This window comes from Marmota monax, unplaced genomic scaffold (assembly GCF_021218885.2).
Source record: "Marmota monax isolate L192 unplaced genomic scaffold, Marmota_monax_Labrador192_F-V1.1 WCK01_AAM20220418_F8-fsc00013, whole genome shotgun sequence".
Lineage (NCBI taxonomy): Eukaryota > Metazoa > Chordata > Mammalia > Rodentia > Sciuridae > Marmota > Marmota monax.
Window position 1 is genome coordinate 3,707,336 of NW_026692202.1, and position 27,660 is coordinate 3,734,995.

Genomic DNA, 27,660 nt, shown 5'->3' on the forward strand with positions numbered 1-27,660 from the left:
TTATCTGCACAACAAAATACAACTCTTGGCTTTATTTTGCTTTTTCTTATCTCTGCAAAATTTTACATCAGACATTTTTGTGTGTAAATGTTTCCAAGGCAGGTGACCATCTGTGTTTGTTATTGTTACTCTTAGTATTTATTTGTGTAATTCTTGGATTAAATCCATCTCCCCCCACAAGACTGTTTGATAAGGGCAGAAATTGTTTTTCCCTAGCATCAAGTGTACTCCTAGAACCCAGCAAGTGATAGATATTCATGTGATAGATATTCAACAAATATTTATGGAATGAATGAATACAGTGTTTAATTTGGGGGAATGGCTATATTCACTCCCTGAATCTCAAAGAACAGGACCCTTGGAGGGCATACAATACATCCTTGTTCACTAAAGCAATATCCAGCACTGAAACTGGAAGTAAACTTTCACTGATCCTTTTGCACTTTCATTGGATATTTAAAGAGCAGAAGAGGGTGGATGTGCTGGCTCATGCCTATAATCCCAGCAACTCAGGAGACTGGGGCAGGAGGTTTACAATTTCAAGGCCAGCCTTAGCAATTTAGCAAGGCCTTAAGCAACTCAGAAAGGCCCTGTCTCTAACAAAATATTAAAAAGAACTGGGGATGTGGTTCAGTGGTCAAATGCTCCTGGTTCAATCTCCAGTACCAAAACTAACTAACTAACTAATTAAGAAAGGCTAGGGATATAGCCCAGTAGAAGAGCACCCCTGGGTTTAATTCCCAATACCAAAAAAAAAAAAAGAGAAAAAGACAGAGAGGATTATAGGGAATAATGGATTTGATCTTCAATTCACTGCCTGTAATGCTGAAATTTAGTTACTAAGGAGAACTTTTACTGTGATAATAGAAGAATTAATTTTTCTTAATTTTAAGAGACTCATATAAAACTATCATTTATTAGGTACTTACTAAGTATCATGCCTGTGCTAAATACTTCCATGCATTTTAAATTTTGCTATTTTATTATCACTTTTGTGTGTGGTGCATCCCCAGCCCTATTTTATTCTTTAAAGTCAGATTTATTGAGGTATACTTGACTTCCAGTAAAATTCATGCTTTTTAAATTGTCCTGTTCTGTGCATCTTGATAAATGCATGTAATTGTGTCATTATCAACATAATCACGATAGCTAATATTTCTGTCACTCCAAAATTTCCTTTATGTCCCTTTGTAAGTATTACTTATTCCTCCAGACTACCTTTTATGGAGAGAAAAAAAATGATATTAAAAGTGACTGAGTAATTTATTGAGGGTTAAATAGTTACTAAATGGCAGAGCTTGGACTCTAAGGTCTGCTTGACTCCAAATACCATGATTTCAGTGCTTCACCATGCATTGTTATTTTGTAATATTACATTTATTCAACATTGAATTTCCCATTTTGTTACACCTTGAAATGGCTGGGGAGCCATGAAAATGGAAGAAAATGAAAATGAACCCTTAAAAACACTAATAAGAAAAGGGCTGAGGATATAGCTCAGTTGGTAGAATGCTTGCCACACACACAAGGCCATGAGTTCAAACCCCAGCACCACACACATACACACACACACACACACACACAAAACAAAACAAAACAAAGAAACAAACCTAAGAAAAGAATAAATGAATTATAAAATAGATTATATGTCAATTTAGAGGTATGTGCTCCGTATTTTATAATATTAAAAACCAGTAAAACTTTAGTTAATTGATATGGTAATAAATATTTTGGTGGCTTGTGACTTTTACCTTTTCTTCACAACCGCAGAACCTATTAGCTACTTGAACATAGAAATATCCTGGGATAAAATATGGGCATTGCTGAATGCCTGACATGTTAGACCCAGATGATCATTATCCTCAAGTACATTACTTTTGAGTTTTAGAGATAAAATGATAATCTGCATTATGATTGTGTTGATCAGCTTTGTGTTATTGTAACATAATACCTGAGATAATCTTCTTAAAAAAGAAAACGTACATTTTGGTTTGCAGTTTTGGGGATTTTAGGCAATGGTTGGTTGGCCCCATTGTCTTGGGCCTATGGTGAGAGGACACATCACAGAAGGTATCACACGGAAGAGGAAGCTGCTTACCTCATGGCAGCCAGGAAGCATAGAGATAGAAAGGGGCTGGATTCTCACTGTGTTCTTCAAGGGGATGCCCCAATGACCTCCTACTACATGCCACCTCTTAAAGGTTCTACCATCTCCTAATAGTGCCATGGGCTGGGGACCCAACCTTGAATACATTGATCTTTGGGGGACACTTATCCAAACCATAGTAATGATTTAATTGAGTTATGTCGTAATAGTAGGTTTATTTGAACCTGTAACCTGGTTCTGGTCTGTTCTTTCTGGCTTCTAAAAACCTCTCTACCAACTGTTGCAGAACTGAACAAATAGCATAAGCAGCATAAGCCAGAGGGTCAAACTTGCCTTTCACACCTCTTTAATGTAGTTAACTATCACACCCTTACATGAAGTCTGCCTTTTAGCTGATCCAAGCTGAAGAGAATAACTAATTATTCTAGTTAATGCCTAAAACTTCCCTTGTTAGAAATATATGTGTCAAGCATCCTCAAAACATGTATTTCATCAAAGAAATTAAAGCCAAAAGTTTAAAAACGTGTGCAATTTCCATTGTACAATCTAAAGGCAAATATGTTGTTTGAGCTAATCATCCATATTCTACACAAATCTTTTTACCTAGATGTTTGCTTTTTGTCACATAATTTAGTGGTTCTCCTACTAAGTTCAGTCAAACCCTATGGCTCCTGGTGATTCTATCATTACAAACATAATCAACATTAACCAACTCTGAGTTCTATGAAACACATGCTAAAGATGTTCTCCTTATTGGTATATCATTAATATTAATACTTTAGCAAATTTGAATGCCTAGAGAGAGTGATTCATGGGTTAATTATAGATAGTCCTCACCACATAAATAGAGCCTGTATACATAGTTTAAGATTTCTCAATATGAAGACACTGTATTAGAATGATCTTGTAACATGTTCATGTTGTTATATTTAATGGTTGCAAATTTATCCTTTGAGAGCAATTTTGTTTTAAACACAGCCAAGAGTCATCTAAGGCCAAATATGGTGAACAAAGTAGATGATCCAACATATGTATTTCTTTCAGGGGAGTGGATGATAATTATCTTTATTTATAAAGTAATGTGAATCTGGGCTGGGTGGTAGAGCACTTGCCTAGCTTGTGTAAGGCACTGGGTTCAATTCTCAACACCAAATAGGAATAAAATAACGGTTCATCAACATCTAAAAAAAGTAATGTGAAGCATTTCTCTCTCTCTCTCTCTCTCTCTCTCTCTTTCTTCTTCTTCTTCTTCTTCTTCTTCTTCTCTCTCTCTCTCCTCCCTCTCTCTCTCTCTCTCTCTCTCTCTCTCTTTCTTTTTTAAATGGTACTGGAGATTGCACCCAAGACTATTCTACCACTGAGTTACTGAACTACATCCCTGTACCTTCTTATTTTCCATTAGCTTGCTGAGGCTCGCCTTTAACTTGGCAATCCATCTGTCTCAGTCTCCCAAGTAGCAAATAGTTGGGATTACAGGCATGTGCCACCTTACCCAGTTTGTTTCTTTAACTGACTTTAAAGGCAATTACAAAAGAGTTTTGTTGATGCTTGAGTGAATACAGTATTGTTCAACAAGTATGCAATCTTCTGGAATTCCAACTCTGAAGAAGTATAACATTTTATGTTTCATTATGTTTAAAAATAAGTCACTTAATTTTAAGTAACATCTTTCAATTAATGGTATATCATGTACATGCTAATATATCAAATGGTTGCAAGTTCATTAACCCATTCAGTTAACAGTGTCACTATAAAGTTAATTCAAGGCTTTAAATCAAGAGATTCATATTAACTATGAGGAAAATTTAGCAAAGGAGATACAAAACCTATAATACAGGGTACCTTCCCAATGTTCTATATTGATCATAATGGAATAAACATCAATATGTGTATCCTGAGAACTGCCAGACCCTTATAAATTGTTCCAGACTGATGTTATCCACACATACCTTCCTATGTTCAACCCTCATGTATTAATTATATATTACTACATTATTCATTCATATTTGTTATGTTGTAAAAAAGAATTTGAGGATCATGAGTTAAATACAGATAACATATAAGCAATGGATGATGTGAATTGCTTTTCCTACTCAGAAACATGGGATGTTATTTCTACACTGCCATAATAGCATAATAAAAGCATCTTAATTGTTTAATCAGCCAGCTTCAAATACTGCTTAACTTAAAAGAAGGCTAAGACCCCAAAAGATGCATCTTACTCTCAAGATAGCCTGCATTCTCCTTCAAATATGTACTTCTCACTTTCCTAAATAAATCTCTGCTTGTGCACCTCAAAAAAAAAATAGAGAGAAAAAGAAAAAAGAAACTTTACTGGCAATTAGGAGTTAACACTGGAATTTTTAATAAATACATCTTTGACTCAATCAACAAGCAATGCTAAGTGCTACATGAGACCTAAAACATCTTTTAGAAGTTCAAAGTCTAGTTAGATACATAAGACTAATAACTATCAAGTGATTCAAGGACAAAATCAAAAAGTTGCTGGAATGTGAATCTTATCATTAATCACTGGCTTAATAATATGATACATTTTATCACAAATTTTATGTTTGTCTTGTTTCTTGCCTACATCTTTGTCCACTATTACTTCTCCTTTCTTCCTAGCTTGGCCTAAGTAACTAATCAGAATGACATCCACACCTGAATTACCAAGACATTGAAACTGCATAGATGAGGTCCTGTCCTGAAACTGAAGTATGATACATCTACATGCCACACAAGTTAAGCATTGCCTACACATAGCAAATTGAAAACATTATATAATGCTTTCAGGTGAGTGAAGATTTTGCAAGAGAGAACCTAATTATTAAATGAAGAAATGAAAATAACCTGTCTTCTAATTTGCAATGCTTATTAAGTTGTATTAATTATATATTACTACATTATTCATTCATATTTGTCATATTGTAAAAGAGAATTTGAGGATCGTCAGTTAAATATAGATAACACATAAGCAATGGATGATGTGCATATTTTTGTGTGGACATTAATTTTCAATTCCTTTGGGTAACTATCAAGGATTATGTTTGCTGGGTCATATGAGAAGGTCATGTTTAGTTTTTTTAAAACTGCCAAACTGTCCTTTAAAGTGACTGTTCCATTTTGCATTCTCATCATCAATGAATAAGAGTTCATGCGCCAACTTCTCACCAGCATGTGGTATCATCAGTGAATAAACTCCTTTTTGTGTATCTTGGTCTTAGTTAACCACATAACACTAAATATTTTAGTTTCCTCCTATCCCACTCCACACACCCCCTCCCCAACAACTTACTTAATCTAATCAGTCATGACAGTTCACTGATATGCCTCTCAAATATTTTTCCTTTCCATCCCTCATTTTTATCCACTGTTATTGTCTTTCTCCTTATTTTCCAGTTGCTATAATAGCTTTTCAGTTGTTATCATTGCCTCCAGAGAAATTGCTGGTCAAATACTCTTCACACTGTGGTCTAAGGAAACTTCCAAAACTACAGAGCTGGGCATATCACATCCTCAAATTGAGACCACTAAATGATAAATGATACCTCTGTGGGTATAGCAGAAGTTTTTGAAACTTTTCAACATGACCCACAGGAAAAAATAAATTACATATCATTCAAGATAATCATGTGTATGCATAATATGCGTAACTGATGTAAACAAACTTACCCTTACTATTTGTGGTACACTCTATTTTCTATTCTATTCTTCCTATTTATTCTATAAAATTCTATTTTGCACAAGAAATTATTGCCAAGAACTAAGTTGGTCTCACAATCCAGTAACAGATGATAAGAAACAGTTGGAAAAGTCTAGAGATCTAGAAGATGAAATGCAAACTCATTACTTTGGTTTTCAGTCCTTTTCCTAATATAACCCCAGACAATAATTCTGGCTTCATTCACCATTCATCTCACCAGTAAGTAGCCACTGAATGTCCACTCTGTGTCAGGCATTATGTGGAAAATTAAACAGTGAGTGAAGGCTTAGTGAGTGCTGAAAAAGAAGAGGCATCTCCTGGAAAACAGACCTGTAAAAGTCTATTTTTATTTGATGATAAAAAGAAAATAAATGCAGACCATTAAGGCCACACATAGAAAGTGATTTGGACCACTGTTGGGAGAAGTAGAGATGGCTTCCAAGAGGAAGAGACTCCTAAACTGACACCTAACAGATAGATAGGAGTTAATTAGAAAAAAAAGCAGTGGTGAGGGATAGTGTTGCAGAGGAAATAGGTTGTTTATTGGTCCAGAGGCAAAGGAGGGCATGGTCTTTTTTGTAGAATGGAAAGTGGTTGCCTGTGGCTGGAGGCTCAGAACATAGGGGATACAGATAAAGATGGAGAGGTGATGAATGTCCTAGGAAGATACTGAGAGATGCATTTGCTCTTTGAGGCCAGAAGTGATCCCTGATCACATCTCAGGGATCCCAAAGGCACTGCACAGATGCCTCAGGGACTGCAGGGAGAGGAAGATAAAGGTTGTGGAGGTCTGGTTCGCCTTATTACCTTCAACCTGAGTAGCTGTGGCACAATCATCTTGGCATTGAACATAAAGCAGTGTGGGGGGAAATGTGAAGGTGGAGGGCAGGAGGGCGCAACTGACAGGTATCCTAAAGTAGCAAAGTGGCAGTAACAGAGTACGAAGACAAGTTGGGCACAGTTGTGCACACCTGTAATCTCAGCAACCTGAGAGGCTGATACAGGAGGATCACAAGTTCAAGGTCAGTCTGGGTAACTTAGTGAAACTCTCAGCAACTTAGCAAGTCTCTGTCTCAAAAAAATAAAAAGAACTAGAAATGTGTTCAGCGGTAAAGTACCCCTGGGTTCAATTCCCAACCCCCGACCCGCGCCTCCCAACCAAAGTTAAGCCTGGCCTGTGTGTGGTAGTGATATGACTAATGGAAAAAAAAAATATCAAGATAAGAGCCGGCTGTGGAATCAGATCCAGGAGGTGAGCATGCGAAAGATAATGATGATAAATAAGCACGCTTGTCAAAAATTTAGCACTATTACTAAGTGAAAGAAATTAGTCTGAAAAGGCTATGGTTTCCACTTTTCACATCAAATACATATAATACTAGAATGATAGATACATGCCATCATACATTTTTCTGAACCTATAGAATGTACGATACTAGCAGTAAATCATAATGTAAGCTATGGGCAATGGTTGATGATAATGTTCAGTGCAGGTTCAATTTAATAAATGCATCACAGTGGTGAAGGGATGTCAATAGTGGGGGTGGTTGTGGGGAGAAAGAGAGGAGATAGAAACTCTCAGTATGTTTTGCTCAATTTTTCTGAGAACCTAAAACTACTGTAAAAAAATAAAGTCTATACCAAGTTTAGAATATAATACCTTAAAAGTATGGATTATATTTTTGAGAAAGAATCCATGTTGCTATGGTTTTTAATACCTAAGGCATAAATATAATAACTACTAATGAACTCTGAAAAGAAATGCTTTTTTAAAAAGTAGCATTTCAGGGCTGGGATTGTGGCTCAGCAGTAGAACGCTCACATCTCATGGGCAGGACCCTGGTTCAGTCCTCAGCACCACATAAAAATAAAGGCATTTTGTTGTGTCCATCTACACCTAAAAAATAAATATTAAAAAGTAGCATTTCAGTCATCACTTTGGCTTCTTTTGAAATTTTATTACACTTTTTCTCTGGACTACTCCTGCCTTGTGTTCTTACTAAATCTCTTATGTGATGTTGTTTGCCAGTCTACACTGTAAGCAACTCTAGACTGCGACTTAGATTCCTGTGTATTTCCTGCAGCCCTGGGGAGGGGGATTTCCAGCAGAAGAACAGGGCAACCCAGAGAGAAACCAAGGAGTTAGATGGGAGATGAAGCTGGAAAACTAGATTGGAATTAAATCAAGAAATGTGAATTTTGTACTATAGGAAACGAGGACTTGGTTTTTGTACAAACAGATCAGGGATATAATGTGAGCTGTACTAAAGAAGATAGTTCCGGCAGCAAGTTTTATAATGGATTAGTATGGGAAAGGAGAGGCAGAGAGTCTAATGAAGGACATTAAAAAAAAAAAAAAAGCCTTCCTTTTTTGAGAGCTCAGTATGTGCCAAGCTCTGTGATCAATGTTTCATTACCCCACTTAAACTTCCCGAATCCAAGTGGCAGGTGCCATAATTATCCTTATTTTTCTTTGAGGAAAATGAAGATGTAGAGGCTTGGAGAAGTGTTAAATGACAACTCTTGAGATCAAGGAATTTCTAAAACAAAAGTTTATTGAGCCTTTAAAGATACTAGCCAGAAAAAAGGACAAGCTCCTCAGAAAAACTCTGCAATTACCAGCAGTAAAGCTAGATAGAAGTGGTCATTGAACCTAATAAGCCAGAGTATTTTATAATAATCATTTTGGGGAAGGAAGGTTTACATTGAATTTATATGGGTTATAGATAAGAGGGGTCGTATTGCCCTGAGGAAAGCTTTGGGCTAGAAAGGCAGTTTATAAGGAAAAGCACTTGTTGCTTTTGGACTGGTGGGGTTTATAGTGTGGAAAATTTGTACAGAAACAGCCGAGGTGGTAACTGTGATGGGATCTAAATCAAGTTTCCAACATAAACACTCTTTTTGTTGGTTTTGCTGGCAACTGTTAACTGATTAATTTCCCTGTCTCTTTCCCCATCCATCCTCTGGCCCTTGGAATTAATTTTAGGACATCTCAGATTTTTTCCTTTATCATAAAAGCTATCTAAAAGCTAGGCTCTTGGACATCCATTCAGTTGCACAGGACCTGGAACTTGATTTAAGGCTCTGCTCATGCCATCTTGAAATTCTTCATTTTTAAACCAAGGGTCTTTGTTTTTGTTTTGTACTGGGCGTGGCAAATTATGTAGCCAGTCCTCTTAAAATAATTTTCCCAATGGTCACACAGGAAATTGATGTCAAAGCAGAGATTTAAGGGTCCATGTTTTCAGCTACTCGGTTATGCTTCATAGCCCATGATCTGAGAACAAACCAGTACGATAATACAAAGAAGTGGGATTTTTTTTTTTTAATCAGCATTGGGGGTTGAACGTAGGGGGACTCTAATATTGAGCTGCATCCCTTGCCCTTTTGATTTTTAGACAGGGTCTTGATAAGTTCCTGCGGTTGGTATTGAACTTGTGATGTGCAACCTCAGCCTCCAGAGCCACCAGGGTTACAGGTGTGTGCCACTGTACCTGGCAGAGGGAATAGATTTTAAAGAGAATATCAAAGTCAACATGGACCAATTTTTAGAAAGTTTTTGTTTCCTTTTAAACTAAATAGTTTTGTTGAAGACCGGTGCGGTTGGCCCATGTCTACAATCCCAGTGGCTTGGGAGGCTGAGGCAGGAGGATTGTGAGTTCAAAGCCAGCCTCAGCAAAAGTGAGGTGCTCAGTGAGAACCTGTCTCTAAATACAAAATAGGGCTGGGATGTGGTTCAGAGGTTGAGTGTCCCTGAGAATGTAAGTTAGTCGCACAGTACTTGCCTAGCTTATGTGGGTTCAATCCCCAGCACTACAAAGCAACAATACACAGCTGGAGCCAGGGCAGGGACATGCACTTTCCAGTTACTCAGGAAGCAAAGATAAAAGGATCATTTGAGTCAAGTGTTAGAAACCAGCACTGGCAGTATTAGCAAGACCTTCTCTCAAAAACAAAAACAAAATACAAAACAAAACAAAAAGCCTGGTGTTCAATCCCTGATATCCCCACTACCCCCGCCCCCCACCGCCGCCAAAAAAATTTAAAAAAGTTTTGTTGGAGAACATCTTCAGAATGTCACAAATCTCTTAAAATAAGCAGAGGTTTCCTACTGGGGAACACTGCCTATTACATCATTGAGAGTGCTGTTGACTGGTCTTGCTGGCTGGGTAGACTGTGACACCTGGTGATAATAACATGTTATTGCAAGTATTTATTTTGCTGTTTTAGGAATTAGTCTTTTAAATTAGTGCATTTAAAATCTACACTTCTCAGATTTCCCCCCATCTTCACTAAAAGGACAGACTGAAAAACTACATGATTGATTGGCGGGGGAAGGGAAACTGGGGATTAACCCAAGGCCTCACACATGCTAGGCAAGTGCTCTACCACTAAGCTAAATCTCCAGCCCTTTTCTAAGTTTTGCTAAATTACCCATTTTGGCCTTGAACTTGCAAACTTCCTGTCTTAGCCTCCCAAGTAGCTGAGATTATAGGTTATGTACCATCACACCAGCCGTCCTAGTTCTAAATAAAATCTAGAGAACAATGAAATAATCTGATATGAAGATGAATTTTATAATATTGATTTATAGAATGCAAAATTAGAACATAATTGTGTAATAGTTATGAATGCGTCAGTGTCCCCTCTTATCTGGTGGATACATTCCAAGAGCCCCAGTGGATGCCTGAAAATGTTGATTGTATCAAACACTGTATATACTCTTGGTGTTTCCTTCACATACATACCTATAATAAGATGTGATTTAAAAATTAGGCACAGAAATATTAACAATAATTAATAAAATAGAAATTTATAACAATATAATAATATATTAATAATATTAATATTAATAATAACAATATAATAAAAGCTATATGAATGTGCTTTCACTCTCTCTCTCAAAATATCTTATTGTACTTTCCTCTTTTCACTTAAAGAAAGACCTCTATGGCTTCTCTTTGGCAGATTTCCAGGAACACTACTCTTGCACTTTGGAGCCATTAAGTAAAATAAGGGTTACTTGAACAGAAGTGCTATGATAGGGCTACAGTTGACCTGATAAATCTAAGCAGGTACTAAGTGCCTAATAGGCAGATTTTATATATATATATATATATATATATATATATTGTTGTTGTTGCTTTAGCTTTTTTGCTACCGGGATTTAAAAACCTGACCAGAACAACTATTGAGGAAGAAAAGTTTGAGGGCTCAGGATTTTAGAGGTCTTAGTCCACAGAAGGCTGGCTCCATTCCTCAGGGCTTGAGGTAAGGCAGAACATCATGGAGAAAAGTGTGGCAGGGGGAAGCAGCTCACATGATGATCAGTAAGGAGAGAGAGAGAGAGAGAGAGAGAGAGAGAGAGAGAGAGAGGTCTCCACTTGCCAGATACAAATATAGACCCTAAAGCCACACTCCCAATGACCCACCTCCTCCAGCCTCACTGCATCTGCCTTCAGCCACCACTTAATCCCATCAGGTGATTAATTCATTAATTGAGTTAAGGCTCTCATAGCACAATCATTTCTTTGAACATTTTTACATTGCTTCACCCATGAGTTTTTGGGGGACACCACATACAAACCATAACAATTGTGGGTACAATGGATGGAGAGATGATTCAGTCATGTCCCATGCAGATGGAGCAGGATATCATGAGCTTTCATTATGCTGCTTATAATGGCACAGAACTCAAAACTCATGAATTGTTTATTTCTGGAATTTTTCAAGTAATTTCTTTGGACCATTGTTAACAATGGGTACCTGAAACCAAGGAAAGTGAAATCATGAATAAGGGAGGATCTCTGCATGCATATTTCAAAGACTACTTGGTATATTCCTGTAATTCACTCCCATACATAAAGAAGTAAGTAAAGTTATCAGTAATTAAAATCATATAGTTAGAGTATTATAACACAATATTTTCAATAGAAATCTACGTGTTAACTATAGTAGTGATAGATTGCACATAGTATTATGTTCACATATTAATTCACATAGTAGTAATAGGAAATTGTTTCAAATTGTGTTTTACAATAAAAATATACACACACATATTCGTGTGTGAATTTATAATTGGAAATTCCTTTGTTTAAGATCTATTTTCACTTTATGAAGTATGTAATAATGAGAGCTCAAGAAATGCTTAAATGGGCTAGATCAGTGGCTTATGCCTGTAATTCAAATAACTCGGTAGAATGAGGCAGGAGGATTGCAAGTTTAAGGCCAGCCTCAGCAACTTAGGAAGACCCTGTCTCAAAATAAAAAATAAAAAGTGCTAGGAATGTAGCTCAGTGGTAGAGCATCCCAAGGTTCAATCCACAATACCACAAAAAAAGTAAGAGCTTTGAACCATATTTTAATCATAATCACAATCAAACGAGTGTTAAATTCTTTAGTTCAGCACATGCTAGACTAGTTGTTTTGGCTTTTTGCAACAACATTGATAGCTACACACAAAAAAACTGAGGTAGGCAGTGTTTTTGAAATAATAAGTGCTATAGAGAGTTAAGCTCTAATGCCTCTAGTGTTTAGATAGGACCATGCATGGGGACAGTGAGAGGAGCATGGTCAGCCTAAAAGAAGACAGCTCATGTTTGCCATGTGGGAATGTGGGCTCAGTGTTGCCATATTCCAGTATAAGACAGAAATCCATTGTGTGTGTGTGTGTGTGTGTGTGTGTGTGTAATGTTACTTTAGGGGTGTGTGTCGTTAAAAATGTTTTAAAGGCCAAAGAGAATATCTCTACCACTTTTGCTAACCAACCAACGTTATTTTGATCATGTAATACTCTCAGGTTCTTTTCCATAAATAATCATAGCAAATGAAGTAGTCGAGGTTGGTGAAGGTTAATTAGTTCCCTTCATCTGAATATGAGGTGATAATGGAGATCAATTTTATACCAAATTCTGATTCATATGCAGACACAGTTCATACAAACTGCTCTGTAAGTCTGATAAAACTCCAGCTGTCTGCCCATTTGGTACACTCATTATTTCCTTGCAGAAAGGTTCACTTAGGCAGATGTAGCTTCGTTCCTAAGGCTAAATTCCATAACTCAATGAAATTATAAGACATTAGAAAACTTAGGGATCAAGATGCAGGTTTTAAGGATTCCTAATCTGTTCATGCAAGGGTGTCATAAATCTCTAAAATGTTTAGGTCAATTCACTTATTTTAAATATTGTTAATTTTATAAGTGAGATCCATTTCTAACATTTACAATACTTTATTTTTGGTAGTAATGGGGATTCAACCCAGGGCCTCAAATGAGCTTGGCAAGAACTCTACCACTGAGCTACATCTCCAGCCCTTCATTGTACTTTCGAACAAGCCCAAAATTGATACCCATCTCTAATATTTTACTATGTTAAATAGCACACCATGAGATGTGGATGAAGACGGTGATAACAGGCATCTTTACAACAACTGCTTCTGGAGTGTAGACTTTTGGATGTATTGCTGCCTGAATGCCTCTGCCAACATAGATTTCTCAGTTTGGGTAATTAGAAGTGAAGCGTAACATACATAGTATTATATTGTGTATGTTAAACAGGCTGAAGTATATTAAAACAATCATAGGAGTGGTTCAGTTCCAACCTGTAGAACTCTGTCTTCAGGCTTTGATGTACAGCATTGTGTCCCTGCTCTCTAGGAGTTTTCATTCAAATAGGGGAGAGGCACCATTTGAATAGGACTTACAGAAGGATGGAGGAAACAAAGTATGATTGTGTCTGGGAATATACTACAGAGTGTGCTGCCAAATGGAAGAAGCAGTGAGGTCTTCCCACACACAGATCATAAAACTGGCACCAACTGAAACAGGATATAGTTGTGCTGGAGACCTTAAACTGCTAGGTTGATGCTGGAGTTCCTCTGCTAATGGCAAGCCAACTCAATTCCTTTCAACTTTCCTAGATGATTTTATCTGTTGGGAAAAAAAAAACCTCTTTATAAGTATCTTCATAGAAAAAGAATAAAGATGCATTGTCACTGATTGGGAGAAAACATATATTAACAAAAGAAAATGACAGAACAACCAAAGAATTTCTCTTATTTCCAAAGTTTTGGTCAAGAAGCATAATTAACAGATAGGGAATAAGTACAACTATTCAATGGGGACACTAATAACTGGATGACATCCAGAGGAGAGTTATGGCAAGTGGGCCTATAAAGAATGGTAGAAAGAACCAATGATGTTTATCCCTAAGTGGGATATGGGCACAAGAGCAATGATTTCATATCTGAAATGTCTTTAGGAAGCAGGATTAGGGGCTGGGCTTGTGGCTCAGTGGTAGAGTGCTTGCCTTGCATATGTGAGGCACTGGGTTCGATCCTCAGCACCACATAAAAGAATACATAGAATAAATAAATAAAATAAAGTTTTTTTTTTTAAAAGCAGGATTAGATGTTTCTGTTGTAGAGTGTAGATGAGAGAAGGGAAAAGAAGGACCAAGGTAGAAAGGAAGAAAATAGATCAATTAATTAAAGTTACAGGTAGCTTTATATAGATCAATGTAATCATTCTTCACTTATTCACTTATTAGGTTTCTCCATATATAGTTCCCCTCCCAATATTCAATTAGGAAAAATTTCAAACACACAGCAAAGTTGAAAGAGACTGAATTCAGGGCCTTGCACATGCTAGGCAAATTGCTCTACCTTTGAGCTACACCCCCAGTCTTTTTTTTTTTTTTTTGTGGTACTAGGGATTGAACCCAGGGGTGCTTAAGGGCTGAGTCACATTCCCAACCCTTTATTTTGAGACAAGGTCTCACTGAGTTGCTTAGGGCCTCACTAACTTGCTGAGGCTACCTTTGAACCTGCAGTCCTCCTGCCTCAGCCTCCCTGGTCATTGGAATAGATATGGGCCACACACCTGGATCACTCTCAGTCTTAAGTCTGTATTACTTATTGTTGTTGTTTTATAATGTCATACGTGGGTTTGAACTGAGGGATGTTCTATCACTGAGTACATCCCTGGCCCTTTTAATTTTTTAATTGGAGACAGGGTCTCTCTAAATTGCCCATGGTGGCCTCAAATTTACAATCCTCCTGCCTCAGCCTCCCAAGCAACTGGGATTACAGGTGTGCTCCATCACGCAAGGTGTTTTTTTTTCCCCCCCAACAGTCTGTTTTGTTACCCAGGTTGGGTTTCAACTCCAGGTCCTCCCACCTAGCCTCCTGAATAGCTGGAATTATAGTTGTGGGCCACTGCATCTGACCTACCATAACATTTTATTATACTTAAGCACATATTTAGTCTACCTCTCTGAATCCCTCTTATTTTTGTATACATTTCAAAGGAAACCCCATATCATTTGTCTGCCACTTGGAAGGCGATACTCCTTAATCCCAGGATCTCTGTTACAGAGGTTAATGACTGAATGCGATATTTGAGAGAAAATTTCTACTTTGAGTAGGTGAAGTGGAACAGAACTGGCTTTCACACTTTTCTAGCATCCTAAGAAATACATTTCAGCTGGGTGTGGAGGCACATGCCTGCAATTCTAGCTAATCAGGAAGCTGAGGCAGGAGGACTGCAAACTCAAAGGCAGCCTGAGCAATTTCAACCCTGACTAAAATAAAAATACAAAGGGTTGGAGTTATAACTCAGTAGTAGAACACCACTGGTGTCATTCCCCAGTACCAGGGAGGAAAAAAAAGAGATACAAGAAATATATTTCATATTCCTACTCAATGTATGCCACATACCTGTTGAGGTAAATATTTCAAGGAAACAATATTTACCTTTTATATATGTGAAACAGGCTAATATTTCCTATTTTATCTCATTTTAACGGATGCTAGTCATGATCCACTAACTTGATGACCCACCAATGGAGTAATTAACTATTTGAAAATCATTGTACACATCGGTCTCCAAGATGATTTTTTCTTTCTTTCTTTCTTTTTTTTTTTTTTTTAAAGAATCCTGTGTCAGCCAGCTTGAAGGCTTAGCATCTGTGATTCCAGAAACTTGGGGGTTGGGGGATGCAGAGGCAGGAGGATCACAAGTTCCAGGTTAGCCTCAGCAAGTTAGGGAGGCCCTGAGAAATTCCCAGGTTCAATTCCCAGTAAAAAAAAAAAAAAAAAAGAAAGAAAGAAAGAAAGAAAGAAAGAAATCTACTGCCAAGGTTTTCCTTATCTTCCCAAGTATAGGGAATCTGTTTTGAGTCTCAGCCACTATTTATTTAGTATGCGTAGCATAATGGCGTGTATAATTAACAGAAATAAAAACCCTAAGGCTTCTGGATGGATCCAGTTCAAATGCCTTTTAGGAGTAAGCCTACTATTTTGCTTGTTATTTTCAGAAACAGGAAGATAAAGATATGCACTCTTGGAGAGGTGGGAGGATTCAGTACAGCAGTCTTCTGTTAAATGCAGCTATTAATGCCTGCCATGGTTCTAACAAAATTGAAAATCAAACAAAAAAATGGATGTAAGAGCAGTTTGAAAGGTACGTTTGAGTTATACTATTTTGTGATGCCAGGAAGAGAGGAATGTTGTGATCAAGCTTTAGCATGGCAAATTTTGCTTTTATGGAACTGTTACATTAACCTCTTCAAACAACGAGAACTACGTTTCAGCGCCAGACTCCAGCTACAATGAGAACCCAGTGAACTCTGTCCCAAGACGGCGCTTCTCTAGGTCTGCGCATGCTCAAGAGCAGCCCCGCCTCTTCGCGGGTTGGGTCGAATCCAGAGGGCGGGGTGCGGGCCACGTGGGGTTCAGTGACGTCATCTCCAGGCGCCGAGGGTGACTGGACTTGCGGTGGGCTTCCAGAGCTCCGCCGCGCTGCCGGTTGTGTTAGCTAGATTCGGGAGGGCGGAAGTATAGCTGGGCTCGGCTCCGACCTCCGCGACGTGCTTTCTGCGGCTGCGCGGGCTCTCAGGACTCTTTGCTCCCGCGTATCTGCAGGACAGTGTGTCAGGCACGCAGAGCCCGGTGCCCAGCGTCCTCACCGGTGCGGCAAGCCGGAGAGAAGCCGGCGCTTCGGGTAGGGAATGTGTGTATATCCCATGGTGAAGGAATGCCTGGGGGAGGAGGGTTGGGGCGGGGGCCGGTGGATAAGGTAAGAAGGGGTGAGTGTCTGGCGAGAGGAGTGCTCCTGGGCGGCGATGGCGGGTGAAGGTGTTCCTCCCGGCAGAGGTAGGGTTGGCAAGACTCCGCTCCCGGCACCCTTAGGCCGGCCTGTGCGTTCTCTGTTCGGGAGTTATGTCTGTTCTTTACTAAGGTAGGAAGCGTAGGCTCGAATCGCAGGCTCAAGAGTTTTGTTCAGGACCTGTATTTTTCGTGGAGCACTATAAACCATAATTCACAGGACAGTTGGATTCTGTCCGAACTAGCTATTTCCTGCAGGCAATTTATCTTTTCATTGGCATTCCATAAGCCTAATTTTAGTAATAGGCAATTTTCTGTTGGTAAAGTACTTTGGCATACTTTAGTTATACTTCACTTGTTTTCAAATCATACCTGAACTTGAGGAACCTCGGAAACTGTATTGGTTCTAGATTTTTCTGAGGGGTGGGGAAGCATAGCATGTCTTCAGAACCCAGAGACTTATGAAAAAAACAGATGAACTTCCAAGACCTTCCAGAATTCACCTGATAAATCCGAGCCTTGAAATTGAGTCCGTGAATCTGTACTGAATTATTTGAGAGTTTCTAGCAGGGTTGTTGTTTGAATTATGGATTTAAAAATAAGGGTGTTAGACTGTGGCAGTTGGGAGGAATTTTAGAATTTTACAACGAATTTAGATGTATACTTTGCTCTCTGAAGATATGCTAGTTAAAACCGGGGGAAAAGAGCAAAATGGGACGGTATGGATACGGGGTTTTAGTTATTCGCTGTACTGAAGATTGAGCCCAGGGTCTTTGCTCTTTGCCACTGGGCTGTGTCTCCAGTCCTTTTTATTTTTTGAAACAAATCTCTTAAGTTGCCCAGGCTGGCCTTGAATTTGGGATCACAGGTGTACCACCATGCCCTGGGTGGATGTGGGCTTTTAGAACAGTGTACACACATATCAAGTTGGGGTTTGATTTATTTCACAAATAAGAGTACTTGGTATAGGCCAGGCTCTGGATGAAACAGTAAACAAAACAGTAAGAATCCCTGCCATTGTGAAATTCACTTTGGGAAAGATGTTGATACAAAATTAAAGTATGTGTCAGGTTGTGGGAAGTCCTAGAGAAAAGATAAATCAATGAAAGAAAGTGGGTAAGCTAGTGATATGGGTAGGTCCCAGTGGTGGCCATAGAAAGGATATTTATGGAAAAACCTAAAAGTGATAGAGATGTCATGTGGAAAAGTCATCAGAGCTACCACAGAGTCCTGAAGCTGGAGCATACCAAATGGTTTGGCTGGAAAAGAATGAGTAAGGGGGAAGGAATAGTAGATACTCAGGTAGGTGAGGCAAGATTATATAGGGACTGTGTAAGAACGTCAGTGTTTGAGAACTGAAATTCTTTATTTTTTTGATACCAGGGTTTGAACTCTGAGGTGCTTCAACACTGAGTCACATGCCCAGTCTATTTTTTTGTTGAGGTGGATTTTGAACTTTCAGTACTTTTGTCTCTGCCTTCCCAGCCACTGGAATCACAGTTTTGTGTCACCACTCCCAGCAAGAACTTCAGTGTTTGAATGAGATAATTTTGCTTTCCATCAGATGGGTTTGAGTAAGGAGAAAATTGACCTATCTTTTGTTTTAAAAGGGCCTGATTGCTCTGTTGCTTGTATGCAGCAAGTCAGAAATAACGAAAGCTGTTCTTAGGCCATTGCATTTATCCAGGTTAAATGCCAAGGTGACTTGGATCAGGGTGGTAATAGTAGAAGAGGTTGGAAATGACCAGGTTCTGACTTATTTCTAAGCTAGAGCTGTCAGATATGAAATAATGACTAAGGGTAACACAAAGATTTGTGGCCTGAGCAACTACAGAAGTACCACATAGTGAAATGGGAAGACCATAGAGTAATGGGGGAAAGGAAGGACAAAGGTCTGAAATCATTTTCAGGTGTTTTTTTTTTTTGGGGGGGGTACCAGGGATTGAACTCAGGGGCACTCAACCCCTGAGTCACATCCCCAGCCCTATTTGTGTGTTTTATTTAGATATAGGGTCTCACTGAGTTGCTTAGTGTCTTACCATTGCTAAGGCTGGCTTCTAACTCCCAATCCTCTTGCCTCAGCTTCTAAGCCACTGGGATTACAGTTGTGCACCACCATGCCTGGCTCCCATTTTCAGTTTTGAACATAGGAAATGTCAGTATAGAGTAGAGCATATGTGTGAAACAGATTCAGAAAAAAATGAGAACTAAAGATTTATAAATGGACTGTAAGGCTAGGAGAAAGATCTCTAAGAGAGTGGTTCTAGGACTGAACCCTGGAGCATTTCCAACATTTAGAAGAGGTTTACAAAATCCCCCACCCAGAATGAGGCCTTTAAATAAAATTACTCAGAATCACTGATCCATAGTACAGGATAAAAGGAAATAGAAACCAAGGTCATTAACTGAGAGAGGATGGGGCAAGAGATTTGGAAATTTGAGGGAGGAGGAAGTATGGAGTAGGAGAGTCAGGGGCTCTGGTGTCTATATACCTGTAATCCTAGAGACTTGGGAGGCTGAGTCAGAGGATTTCAAGTTTGAGATCAGCCAAGGCAACTTAGTGAGACCCTGTCTCAAAATAAATGAAATGGGCAGGGGATATAGCTCAGTGGTAGAGTGCCCCTGGGTTCAATCCCCAGTACCACCGCCACCAAAAAAACAGACTGGGGAAATGTAGGAACACTAGGCAGTACTCAGGACTCATGTTTGAGGTTAGTGTTTGTAAATTTATTTATTTTTTGATGATAATGGAGATCAAATCTAGAGGTGCTTACCCACTGAACTATACATTCAACTCCTTTTATTTCATTTTATTTTGAGACAGGATCTCACTAAGTTACTGAGATTGGCTTTGAACTTGGGTCTTCCTGCCTCCGCCTTGAGTTGCTGCCTTTACATACCTGTGCTACTGCACTCTGCTTAGTATGAGGTCCAGCACAGACTATTAGTTTTAGTTGTTTTAAAAACTTAAGATAGCCAGCATTTGATGTTTAAAGTAATTTCAAGGTGTTTGGGGACTTTATCAGCAAAAATAGCTCCCGGTAAGCTGAGTGTGGTGGCCTGCACCTGTAATCTCAGCCACTTAGGAGGCTGAGATGGGAGGATCTAAAATTTGAGGCCAGCTTCAGCAGTTTAGGGAGACCCTGCCTCAAAATAAAAAGTAAAAGGGATTGGGGATGTAGTTCAGTGGTAGAGTTCAATCCCTGGTATAAATAAATAAGTAAATAATAGATAAATGCTGGCAGTATTAATTGCATTTTATCTTACTGCTCCATTTGTCAAATGACTAATTGGTAAACATATATCTATTGGCACTTACTCATTCCCAAGCCCTGAACTAGATGTATACATAGAGCAGTCAAACAGCTCTGTCCCCTCAAGAATTTTACTTCTAGTAGTTTGCATCATTAGTTGGGATTTTTATGCCTTCTGAGTTGAATGAATGGTGATAATGGTAGTGTATAGACGGAAAACTTTGTCAAACAAAGAAATTTGTGAAATTTATTTTTGAAATTTGCATAATTTAAAGTGTGTCCTGATTTAGAGAGAGTTTACCTAAATTTATGTCTTTTCCCCTGTCCTTTAACAAAAATTGCAAAACCTGTTATGGGGTAAGAGATAGATAGGATAAACAAATATTGGTGTGCTTGGTAGTACATGCTATTAATGAAGTAATGAGACCAGTGAATGCTCAGGGGAAGCCTTTCCTAGTTGCAGATATTAAGCTGACTCTTAAAAGTTTGATGAAGTTGTTCAGAAGGGGATTAAAGAGTTGGCCAAAAGAAGAGGGAAAGAATGTTCCAGCATAGAGGCCATAGAAACTTGAGGAAACCATGTACATAGTGGTTGGATGCACCATTTGAGTGGGAAACCCTTCGTATAAAAGTACATCATTTATTGAATGATTACAATAAACTAAACACCTAGGCCCTGTGGAAATTACAATTGACTTCATTTTACATATGAGTTTTAGGGAGGGTGGGTTTGTTGTTTGAGGACATAAAACTGGTAGGTGGAAGTCAAGGTTTAAACGCATGTTAGTCTGATTTCAAAGCCCCTTTGCTAATTTACTGTGTCAGCATTTAAATGTTCTCTGTCTTTGTCCTTTTTCTCTCAATCATTTTTCACCAATAATTAATTCTTCCTTGAAAAGATATCACCAATTTACTCACCATTCTAGGTTAAACACTCTTTATGCCTTAGTTGTTGGCTAGCCACTAACTTGAAGCTCTCCTGAGCACTGTTAGTAGATAATCACTTTTACTTCATCATTATCAAATCTTGCAGGCTCTATGGCCTGGAGGATGAAATTGAGATTTTCATAATCTTCCATGTGGTGTGCTTCATGATGTAGTCTCAAGGAATAATAATAGTTTGCATTTCTTAGCACTTACTCTATGTTCATTACTATATCAGGCACCTTGTAGATTTTTTTCTTAGAACTTTGTAACTTGGGTATTGTTAATTACATTTCATTGATAAAGGAAATTGAGAGTAGGGAAGTGACTTGCCTAAGATCATATGTGATATGTAAACACTAGTGTCAACTTTTATTATCTACTATTCTTTCTGACAAAAAAATTTCATAAAAAGTTGCCATGTGTGTTGCTTTTTCCTACTTCCTGTCTTTATTGATGCTATTTTGCCCTGCTTAAAATACAGACAATTTTCTACTTAATATGTTTCAGCTAAGGACTTTTCAGCTTTATGATGGTGTTTCACTAGAAACTGTTCTTGGAAATGTGAATGTTGTCGATTATTTTTTTTCTTTTCTGTGTTACCCGATGTGATATCCTGCCTTGTAATGCCTGGCTGTAAGCTCTAGCTCCCAGTCAGGTATAGGATCACTAGGGTAGACAACCTATATTCAGCAGTATACTGTTTTGCTATTCTGTGATTTGTAGTATGTTAGATGTTACAACCAACTTGAGATAAATCTAATTTATGATGTGTGTATGGGGAATGTGTGTCCCCATCATAAGTTGAACAGCATCTGAATTTGTCTTAACTCCCCTTCTTCATTATGAAAGCTTTCAAAAAGTAACATTTAATTATACCATAAACATATGGATGTTTTAGGGTTGGAAGGAATGTTGGCAATGAGGGTATGAAGGAAAATATGAGATTAGGAAATTTGGGTCTTGCTGCCAGTTTTGGCTCTCTCATTTATTTATTTCATTATTAATCAGTGTTTGGAATTAAACCCAAAGCTGAGTGTGTGTTAGGCAAGCACTCTACCACTGAACTATGTTTGTGTATATATGTATGTGTATATATGTATGTGTGTATTAGTTGTATATATATATATATATATATATATATATATATATTAGTTGTATATATATATATTAGTTGTAGATGGACAAAATACCTTTATTTATTTATCTTTTTATATGGTGCTGAAGATTGAACCTAGGGCCTCACATGTGCCAGGCAAGTGCTCTACCACTGAACCCCAACCCCAATCCTGAGCTATGTTTTATTTTATCCAGGTTGGCTTTGAACTTGGGATCTTCTTGCCTCAGCCTCCTAAGTAGATAGGATTGCAGGCATGTGTTACCATACTTGGCTGATTGCCCATTTATTAGCCACAAAGTTTTAGAAAAATAATTTAACTCTCCCTCTCAAATTCATCATTTGTGAAATGGGAATGTTTACAATCTATTACCTGACTTTTATTATCATTTATCTGACTTGCTTACATCATTTGTGGGGATGGTTCTGGTTGGTTCTGTAACATTCACTTTCTAACATTCAAATTTAGTAAATGTTTTTAGGCACATATTATAGTAGAAATACTACTCTAAGTATCAGGGGTAAATGAGTGAAATATGATCCTTTTCACTAAGGAAATGCATTACTGTCTATTGGAGGAGACATACAAATAAATACCTTTAATATAAGCTTATAACTGCTAAAATAGAGAAAAAGTAAAGATTCAGTGAAGAAAAGGAGAATTTTACCTGAGACATGCATAGAAGGAAGGTTATTTTGAGCTGGTCCTAAAGGATGTCTAAGTTGGAAGACAAAATAGGAAGTCTGCTTTAGGGAATATCATTGTGGACAAGGTATGGAAAGGACATGAAAATGCTTGGTATGTTGGCTAGATTTGGAAATTTATAATACCTTCTGAGCAAAGACTGAAGTTTTAAAAAGCTGTTGTTATTTCATATTCCCCAGCATATGCCATAAAGCTGTGCATATCAATCATTTATTGGCTTTATCCTGAAGGCTATTAGCAGCGTTCAATACATAATTATTAGCTATAGCTTTTCTTTTCCCCCTTTCTTTTTTGGTACTGGGGATTGACCCCAGTCCTTTTTATTTTTATTTTGAGACAAGGTTTTGCTAAGTTGCCGAGGGTCTTGCTTCTTGAGAGACTGGCCACAAACTTGAAATGCTCCTGCCTCAGTCTCCCAAGGCCCTGGGATTATAGGTGTGTGCAACCATGCTGGGCTAGCTTTCCTTTCTAATTCCTGTTTGTTATATAATGCTTTTGATTATTCTTAGTTGTTAAAATCTTATATATTTTGATATTTTATATATATGTGTGTGTGTATATATATATTTTATATATATGTGTATATATAACATATATATATATTTTATATATATGTGTATATATAACATATATATATATATATATATATATATATATTTTTTTTTTTTTTTTTTTTTCCTCTCCAGTTCTGGAATTGAACCCAGGGCCTCAGGTATGGAAGCACCAGACCCTGTATCACTGATCTATATCCCCAGTGCCTCTTAAAGTCTTTAAATATTTTAGACTTTAATTGTGTGTGTGTGTGTGTGTGTGTGTGTATATGTGTGTGTGTGTGTGTGTGTAATGTAGTTCTCATCTAATGTGGTAAATGCTGTTTTCCATATTACAGGTTGAAAAAAATAGAAGTGACTTACTTGAGGTCACATTATAAATGGTAGGATGTTTTAGTCAGCTTTTGTGTTGCTGTGTCCAAAATACCTGAGAAGAACAACTTAGATGAGGAAAAGTTTATTTGGGGCTCATGGTTTCAGAGCCAACTTCATTGCTCTGGGCCCGAGAAGAGGTACCACATCATGGCAGAAGGGCCCAGCAGAGGAAAGCTGCTCAGCTCATGGGAGTGGGAGTAGGGGCAGGAGGGTCAGGAAACCGAGGGGGCGGGGGGAAGGACCAAAGAGAAGGTGTACCTTTCCTGAGCATCCTCCCAGTGGCCCACTCTCTAGCCTGCTGCATCTGCCTACAGTTTTCACTTAGTCCATTCAAACTAGGATTAGAATTGGGTCACAGCTCTCATAATCTAATCATTTAACTCTTAATATTCCTGCATTAACAAGAGCTTTTAGGGGACATCTCATGTCCAAACCATAACACAGAGCTAGGTTTTGAATCCAGGCTTTCTGATGTCCCATTTTTCATTTTCAGTCCCTAAACTATAGTGGTTATTTGGAGGGAAATTTTGTTTTTCTGCTTCTGGTTACAAAAAGATTGTTGAGCTCATCCTCTAATTTTTTTTCATTTATCATCAAATTTTTTGTACATTTTTAGTTAACTAGCCTAGAGACATACTTTGTTATTCATTGTAGATGATCATGTATTAATATTGAAAGATTAAGGTTTTATAGATTTGAGTCTGCATATTTTGAGGCAGTAAGTAGCCTTGTTTGCTGAGTTTGTTTTGCAAATTTGTATCATGTCTACCACATTACACTTTAAGCTGTCTTGGTTCATTTTTATCCTTGAGGTCATATAAGAAATATATATGTAACAAATAATGGTATGTGGGAAATACATTTCCAATTTTATTTTTCTCTGTATTTTTGTATCTAAAACCCAACTATAGAACTTTGGTAAACTGTTGGAACATAAGACTAAAACACAAGTCTGTTGAGATTTTCTCCCTTTCTTGTAATTTTTGGAGAGAGACTCTCAGAAACAGAAGAAAACATTGTCATTTCTTTTTACTGTTCTGACAAATGAAAGAGAGTCATAGATGAGAATGACATGGAAAGAAACAACAGAATTGTTAAGTGTTCTGGCACCCTAGACTGGAGAGAAGGAAGCCATATTGACATGAATAATATTTTGGTTATGGCTCAAATGGTGTCCTGGAATCAGGTTATTATTTCTTGAGAAGGCCAGTGCCTGAGGAGAAAGAAAGAACCTGAAGAGATGCGTTTACTTAAGTTATCATTCCCTCTAAGTTTGAGTTGTCTTAAATTATATTTTCTACCTGTTTTTTAGGAGAAAAGAGCATCACATTATTGATAATGACTTTTGAACTTTAAAATTGTAATTAAATTGAGTAGGGAATATAGTTCAGTGTATAGTGCTTGCCTATCGTGCACATGGCCCTGGGTTCAATCTCCAGCATTGCAAAACACAAAAGAAAAACAAAAATTAAAATTCAGTCTTTTTAGTAAAGAAATGTTGCCTTATATTGTTGTTCTCCTTGTGAACAGGCGGGGAATATCAGTTGTAGCTGTTTATTGGCTGTTATCATGGTTGTGGAAACCACTATTTACTTCCTTTTATCTAATTCAATTTTAGATTTACTTATTTGCCATAATCTAGATTTCATTAATTCCTACCACTAGTAAATTTCTTTTAAAAGAGTAAATTATTAATGTAGTCAGGTAGTAGTGAGGTTTTTCCTATATTCAGTAAATTATTTTTGTGTGATTTGTAAAATTGGAAAATTTCTGATTATGGAAATTCAATGTTTGAATTTAAAACTGATCACTGTGGAACTACATGAAATTTACATATATGTATCATTTGCTTAAAATAGGTACTTGTGGACATATTTTAGTAATAGTTAAAATACTGATATGCTGAAAAGAATACTGGATTTAAAAAAATTTTTTTAAAAATTTTTTTGGTACTGAGGGTTGAATCCAAGGGAGCTTTACTGTGGAGCTACATCCCGAGTCCTTTTTATTTTTTATTCTGAGACAGGGTCTTGCTAAGTTTCTGAAGCTGACCTTGAACTTGTAATCTTCTGCCTCTGCCTCCCAAGTTACTGGGATTACAGGTGTGCCCCACCATACCAGGGCAGATTCATTTTAAGTATCAGAGTTCTTACTTGATATAAATGTTACCTGGAATTTTTATGTTGGGCAGGTTTTTTTCTATCTTTTTCAGTTATTTGCCTGTAGGTGATATTGCATTCAACTGACCCCCAACTTTTCTAACTAATTAACTTGTGGTTGTCTTAACACAGTTGGCATTGGTTTTGAATAGCATAGTATTAATATTAATTGATATTTGTTCATATATAATTTTTTTTGCAGTGCTGGGATTGCATATGTTTATTTAGAAGTTTTTCACAGGATACATTATGATAAATTGTGAATTGTCTATGAAAGATGGGAGGAAGATAGGAAATTTTATTTGAATGAGTATATTGAATATTGGTATCCAGGTGCCATCTATTGAGTTACTCTAAGTGTTTATTATTATATCAGTGTTTATTCATGCAGTGTATTATGGTGTTGGTTAATTGTGGAATATTACCACTGATGGACACTAGGATATTACAGAGATCGTAAATCATTCCCTTCTACCATACTAGAATATTTCCATTTGCAGGTTTAATGCCAAATTTGTGGTATAGGAAGTATTCTGAGTTCAGAATAGAACTAATTACTATTTTACTGGGGCAGAGGATTGTGAGTTTGATGAGGATAGGATTGGAATAGGTGAGCATACTAGGCTAGGGGAATGGTTAGGACACAGAGCAAAATGTTTAGGGGACTACTTTTGCTAGAGAGTTTATAAAAGGAAGTATAGTAAATAAAACTGGAGATAGTTGTGGGACCAGATAGCAGATCAGATGAAATTTAGAATGGGGAATAAGTTTATATGCAGATTTTTTTTCCATGATGAGGAAGTATTTTTTTCAGGAAGAATGATAGAATGATAGTATCTGGAGTAGGAGAGGTTAAATATATTGCATAGGGCAGGTGTAATTGTGAGAATGAGCCTGTGTGTTGGTTATCAGGAATCATAGGGCATAGGTGAAAAGTCCTCTTTAGGTAAACAATAAGACTTTCTGGGCTTGAAATGATGATGTGAGTATAACTTTCATGTTGACTCTGGTTCATTATTGGAAAATATAATGAACATTACTTGCACGTGATTTCTTTTTCCTTGGGGGAAAAAAAAAATTGAACCCAGGGACACTCAACCACTGAGCCACATCCCCACCTCTATTTTGTATTTTATTTAGAGACAGGGTCTCAATGAGTTGCTTAGCACCTATTCTTGCTGAGGCTGACTTTGAACTCAGAATCTTCCTGCATCAATTTCCTGAGCCACTAGGATTACAAGTGTTTGACACCATGCCCAGCTCACATGAATTTTGAATTGGTTACTTCTGTGAATCTTTTTTTTTTTTTTTAATATTTATTTAGTTGTAGATGAACATACAATGTCTTTATTTATTTTTATGTGGTGCTGAGGATCGAACCTAGTGCCTCACACTTTTGAGGCAAACACTTTACCACTGAGCTACAGCCCCAGCCCCGCTGTGAATCTTTTAAATAAACAATACCACTCATTTAGAATTTATTGTACTTATTGTTTACATTCATTCTAAAGAATGCTGACCTCACTTTAAAAAAAAATTTATGAAAAGGAGATGGATTCTTGTCATGTTGCTCAGGCTGACCCCAAACTCCTAGACTTGAGCAACCCTTCTGCCTCAGCCTCCTGTACTAGCCTCCTGAGTTGCTGGGATTATAG

General features: G+C 37.6%; 1 protein-coding gene across 2 annotated transcripts in view; it reads left to right on the forward strand.

Moving 5' to 3' along the window:
- Positions 1–16,565: 16,565 nt before the first annotated feature.
- The window catches only part of Atg5 (autophagy related 5), a 125,363-nt gene continuing 114,268 nt past the window's right edge, over positions 16,566–27,660 (forward strand). For both annotated transcript variants that reach the window (XM_046430609.2, XM_058575321.1), the window contains exon 1: positions 16,566–16,815. The gene's annotated coding sequence lies outside the window, so the exon portion shown is untranslated. The remainder of the gene's footprint in view (positions 16,816–27,660) is intronic.